This window comes from Pleurodeles waltl, chromosome 4_2 (genome assembly GCF_031143425.1).
Source record: "Pleurodeles waltl isolate 20211129_DDA chromosome 4_2, aPleWal1.hap1.20221129, whole genome shotgun sequence".
Classification (NCBI taxonomy): Eukaryota; Metazoa; Chordata; class Amphibia; order Caudata; family Salamandridae; genus Pleurodeles; species Pleurodeles waltl.
Genome location: NC_090443.1, coordinates 269,057,338 through 269,063,391, shown reverse-complemented (window position 1 = coordinate 269,063,391; position 6,054 = coordinate 269,057,338). Strand labels below are relative to the sequence as shown.

General features: G+C 50.1%; 1 pseudogene; it reads left to right on the top strand.

Moving 5' to 3' along the window:
* The first annotated feature begins 417 nt into the window (after positions 1–417).
* LOC138293844 (probable peptidyl-tRNA hydrolase pseudogene) lies at positions 418–1,104 on the top strand (annotated as a pseudogene).
* The last annotated feature ends 4,950 nt before the right edge of the window (positions 1,105–6,054 follow it).

The following is a 6,054-nucleotide window of genomic DNA, read 5'->3' as shown; positions in this document are numbered from 1 at the left end:
TTTCTGCATTACAGCAATTGAATTAGTGGTCTCTTACATGTTAGTTAAATTTTGGTTTGATTCACCTTTGGTTATTCTGTACATTTATACTAGGATTTTGAGACTCGTATATGTGAGTTTGAATTTGAGTTTACATAAAGCCTTTTAAAGTATAAGTTGGTCTCTTGAATTTAATGTGTGACCATTGAGTTACACTGTAATTAATTTTGAATAATTTCATGAATTATCTCCTCACCCTTCAGAACAGAGAAGAAAAATTCATTGGACCCTGGAATTTAGAGTTAGGGCCCAGAGCCAGAGCAGTAACAGGAACATATGACTGGCTCACACTCTTGCTCCTGGTTTATGTTTTTTGTTCCCACCTCTGGACTTCACAGAACCTGGATACAAAATTAGAGTACTAGAAGGCACCCTGGGATGGCCGGTCTGGCAAGCGCCATGCTGCTATGCAGCCTCTGCTCAGGGTTCGTTGCTGCCGGGGCCGTGGGGGAGACTGCAGCCTGGGGGAGGTATGTGCTGGTTGCTGGACTGGGGAACTATGGCATGGTGGAAGCAGGCACAGCGTGGGCATGGCTGTCCTCCAGCAGCTGGCCCACAAACTGAATGTTGCTGTGGAACATGGACAAGCGGTGCCAAGCAGATATGGTCATGGCCACCCTGGGCCACACACGGCTGGTGCTACTCAAGCCTCGGAGACTGATGAACGTTAATGGCGAGAGTGTGGCCAGCGCTGCCGAAAGGTTTGGTCTGGGTCCAGAAGACATATACCTCCTCCACGATGAGCTGGACAAGCCCCTTGGGAAGGTGTCCTTGAAGCTTGTAGGAAGTGCCAGGGTTCACAATGGAGTCTGTTCCTGCATTGAGTCTTTGCACTCCAATGACATGGTGCGGCTCCAGGTCGGTATCGGGTGGCCACAGGGCAGGACCTCTGTTGAGCACCAAACCTTGGAAGTCTTCTCCAGCGCAGAGAGGGAGGTCCTGCCCCAGGTATTGGAGCAAGGAGTGGAGCTTGTGGTGCAGCACATTCAGAAAAGAGACCAATCAACTTTGTCCGAAGGATCCCCCAGAGCAGACACATGGCTTCCTTGGACTCCATCCAGCTGATGTATTGACCACGTGTAATTCCGTAGATGTAGAAGAAAGGGACACATGGCAGTCCTGGTACTAGAAGAGCAGATCGTCTCATCTCCATACAATCCACTGCTTCAGCTGTGCCACATTCATCACACAGGTGGAACGATGCTCTGAGAAAGTAAGATACATTTGTATTGCCCCAGCCCATCTGTTATAGGATGTGGAAGGGGGAAGAGGGTATGAATGGATGTGAGAGACGACTGCTGGCTCTATTTTATCTGGTTCTAGTACTGATTCCCCCTAGCCAAGATGGGGGATTATCATCACCTCCAAGTAGTGTTTCTGTGATGGAAACATAATTTCTCAATTCCTATTTCTATTGGACACTCACTGCACCCCAAACATTTTTCATCTACACAGAATTGTCCATGAGTGGTAGAGGATGTCTCAGTTTTCACAAAGAGTATGGTGGTTTTTATGTGTTACCCCAACTCTGTACCTCTGTCTACTTTCTACAAGGTCATCTCATCTTTCATTTGTGAACCTGTTTTAAAGTATTTTCAATGTACTGCATAATGCCACGTAAGTGTCTGAGCTTGTCAATTAGCTGGGACCTTTGACTTATACGAGTAGCCAGTCCCAATTCTTTCTTAATATATTGCAGAAAGGTACCTAAGGATCCCATTCTGCTACCAACAGAGGAACTGTAAGAAGCTAAAAAAGTTCCTGCTGGACATCGCATTTATCTAATTGGCATTTTAGCACCTAAACAGTCACTTGCAGGAAGGAACATACAACAGACACAAGCTTGATTAAAATAAAAAGGAAATCCTACGTTTTTACTACCAACCTTTCCATTAAATTACCCTTGTAAGGAAATGGCTCCCTGTTGCAGTTACCCCCCACGTTTTGCCTGATACTAATGCTGACTTGACTGAGAAGTGTGCTGGGACCCTGCTAACCAGGCCCCAGCACCAGTGTTCCTTCACCTAAAATGTACCATTGTTCCACAGTTGGCAAACCCCTGGCACACAGATAAGTCCCTTGTAAAAGGTACCAGTGGTACCAAGGGCCCTGTGACCAGGAAAGGTCCCTAAGGGCTGCAGCATATGTTGTGCCACCCTAAGGGACCCCTCACCTAACACATGCACACTGCCATTGTAGATTGTGTGTGTTGGTGGGGAGAAAAAGACAAAGTCGACATGGCATCCCCCTCATGATGCCATGCCCACAAAATACTGCCTGTGGCATAGGTAAGTCACTCCTCTAGTAGGCCTTACAGCCCTAAGGAAGGGTGCACTATACCACAGGTGAGGGCATAGCTGCATGAGCAATATGCCCCTGCAGTGTCTAAGTCTATTCTTAGACATTGTAAGTACAGTGTGACCATATTAAGTATATGGTCTGGGAGTTTGTCAAAAACGAACTCCACAGCTCCATAATGGCTACACTGAATACTGGGAAGTTTGGTATCAAACTTCTCAGAATAATAAACCCACACTGATTCCAGTGTGGATTTATTAAAACATGCACACAGAGGGCATCTTAGAGATGCCCCCTGTATTTTACCCAATTGTTCAGTGCAGGACTGACTGGTCTGTGCCAGCCTGCTGCTGAGAGACGAGTTTCTGACCCCATGTGGTGAAGGCCTTTGTGCTCTCTGAGGACAGAAACAAAAGCCTGCTCTGGGTGGAGGTGCTTCACACCTCCCCCTGCAGGACCTGTAACACCTAGCAGTGAGCCTCAAAGGCTCAGGCTTCGTGTTACAATGCCCCAGGGCACTCCAACTAGTGGAGATGTCCGCCCCCTGGAAACAGCCCCCACTTTTGGCGGCAAGTCCAGGGGAGATAATGAGAAAAACAAGAAGGAGTCACCCACCAGTCAGGACAGCCCCTAAGGTGTCCTGAGCTGAGGTGACCCCTGACTTTAGAAATCCTCTATCTTGATTTTGGAGGATTCCCCCAATAGGAATAGGGATGTGCCCCCCTCCCCTCAGGGAGGAGGCACAAAGAGGGTGTAGCCACCCTCAAGGACAGTAGCCATTGGCTACTGCCCTCCTAAACCTAAAAACACCCTAAATTCAGTATTTAGGGGCACCCCAGAACCTAGGAAACCAGATTCCTGCAACCTGAAGACGAAGAAGGACTGCTGACCTGAAGCCCTGCAGAGAAGACGGAGACACCAACTGCTTTGGCCCCAGCCCTACCGGCTTGTCTCCCCACTTCAAGAAAAACTACAACAGCGATACGTCCCCCAGGGTCCAGTGACCTCTGAAGCCTCAGAGGACTACCCTGCATCTAAAAGGACCAAGAACTCCCGAGGACAGCGGCCCTATTCCAAAGAAACTGCAACTTTGCAACAAAGAAGAAACTTTTAAAGACCACACATTTCCCGCCGGAAGCGTGAGACTTTCCACTCTGCACCCGACGCCCCCGGCTCGACCTGTGGAAAACCAATACTACAGGGAGGACTCCCCGGCGACTGCGAGCCCGTGAGTAGCCAGAGTTGACCCCCCTGAGCCCTCACAGCGACGACTGCAGAGGGAATCCAGAGGCTCCCCCTGACCGCGACTGCCTGCTTCAAGGAACCCGACGCCTGGTAAAGACACTGCACCCGCAGCCCCCAGGACCTGAAGGATCTGACTTACAGTGCAGGAGTGACCCCCAGGAGGGCCTCTCCCTAGTCCAGGTGGTGGCTACCCCGAGGAGCCCCCCCTTGCCTGCCTGCATCGCTGAAGAGACCCCTGGGTCTCCCATTGAAACCTATTGTGAACCTGACGCCTGTTTGTACACTGCACCGGGCCGCACCCATGCTGTTGTGCTGACTTGTGTCCCCACCGGTGCCCTACAAAACCCCCCTGGTCTGCCCTCCGAAGTCGCGGGAACTTACCTGCTGGCAGACTGGAACCGGGGCACCCCTATTTCCATTGAAGGCTATGCGTTTTGGGCACCACTTTGACCTCTGCACCTGACCGGCCCTGAGCTGCTGGTGTGGTAACTTTGGGGTTGCCCTGAACCCCCAGCGGTGGGCTACCTTGGACCCAACTTTCAAGCCTGTAAGTGCTTTACTTACCTGTGAAACTAACAAATACTTACCTCCCCCAGGAACTGTTGAATTCTGCGGTGTCCAATTTTAAAATAGCTTATTGCCATTTGTGCCAAAACTGTACATGCTATTGTGATGATTCAAAGTTCCTAAGATACCTGCGTGAAATACCTTTCATTTAAAGTATTGTTTGTAAATTTTGAACCTGTGGTTCTTAAAATAAACTAAGAAAAGATTTTTCTATATAAAAAGCTATTGGCCTGGAATTGTCTTTGAGTGTCTGTTCCTCATTTATTGCCTGTGTGTGTACAACAAATGCTTGACACTACCCTCTGATAAGCCTACTGCTCGACCACACTACCACAAAATAGAGCATTAGAATTATCTCTTTTTGCCACTATCTTACCTCTAAGGGGAACCCTTGGACTCTGTGCTTGCTATTTCTTACTTTGAAATAGTACATACAGAGCCAACTTCCTACATTGGTGGATCAGCGGTGGGGTACAAGACTTTGCATTTGCTGGACTACTCAGCCAACACCTGATCACACAATTAAATTCCAAAAATTGTCATTAGAAACTGATTTTTGAAATTTTAGCTATTTTTCTAAATTTTTTAAAGTCCTCCTAGGGCCTTGTGTTAGTCCCTGTTAGCATTTCTTTTAGAGTTTAAAAGGTTTTGTAGAAGTTTAAATTAAGTTCTAGAGATAGTTTTAGATTCTTAAAAAGTATTCTAACTTTTAGAAACATAGGCCCTCATTCTGACCTTGGCGGGCGGCGGAGGCCGCCCGCCAAAGTCCCGCCGTCAGGTTACCGTTCCGCGGTCGAAAGACCGCGGCGGTAATTCTGACTTTCCCGCTGGGCTGGCGGGCGGTCGCCTTCAGACCGCCAGCCAGCCCAGCGGGAAAGAGGCTTCCACGATGAAGCCGGCTCGGAATCGAGCCGGCGGAGTGGAAGCTGTGCGACGGGTGCAGTTGCACCCGTCGCGTATTTCACTGTCTGCGCAGCAGACAGTGAAATACATGTAGGGGCCCTCTTACGGGGGCCCCTGCAATGCCCATGCCAGTGGCATGGGCACTGCAGGGTCCCCCAGGGGCCCCGCGACCCCCCCTACCGCCATCCGGATCTCGGCGGTCCGACCGCCGGGATCTGGATGGCGGTAGGGGGGGTCGGAATCCCCGCGGCGGTGCAGCAAGCTGCGCCGCCGCGGAGGATTCAATGGGGCCGCGGTACACTGGCGGGACCCCGCCAGTGGTGCCGGTCCGACCGCGGCTTTACCGCCGCGGTCGGAATCCCCATTGGAGCACCGCCGGCCTGTCGGCGGTGCTCCCGCGGTCCTCCGCCCTGGCGGTCAAAGACCGCCAGGGTCAGAATGACCACCATAATGTCTGCTGCAGAAGAGATGGTGGTGGAACTCAATCTCACCCCTTACCTGCATCTCGGGATGTCAGAGTTAAGGTCTCTCTGCAAAATCAAAAAGATAAAAATTGGTTCAAACCCTACCAAAGTACAGCTCCAGGAGCTTTTGGCAGAGTTTTCTAAAAACAACCCCTCTGATGATGTCTTCACAGAGGGGGAAGCTAGTGATGAGGAGGGAAATCTCCCACCCCCTCTCCTCGTTAGGGAGCCCAGGGTTTCTCCAACCCTGACTCCAGAAGTGATAGTCAGAGATGTTGCTTCTCTCATAGGAGAGTCCAACAGCTCTGGAAGCATTGAGAGCAGTTTCAATGAAGATGACCTCCTGCTAGCCAGGATGGCCAAAAGATTGGCTTTGGAGAGACAGCTCCTAGCCATAGAAAGGGAAAGACAAGAGATGGGCTTAGGTCCCATCAATGGTGGCAGCAACATAAATAGGGTCAGAGATACTCCTGACATGCTAAAAATCCCCAAAGGGATTGTAACAAAATATGAAGATGGCGATGACATCACCAAATGG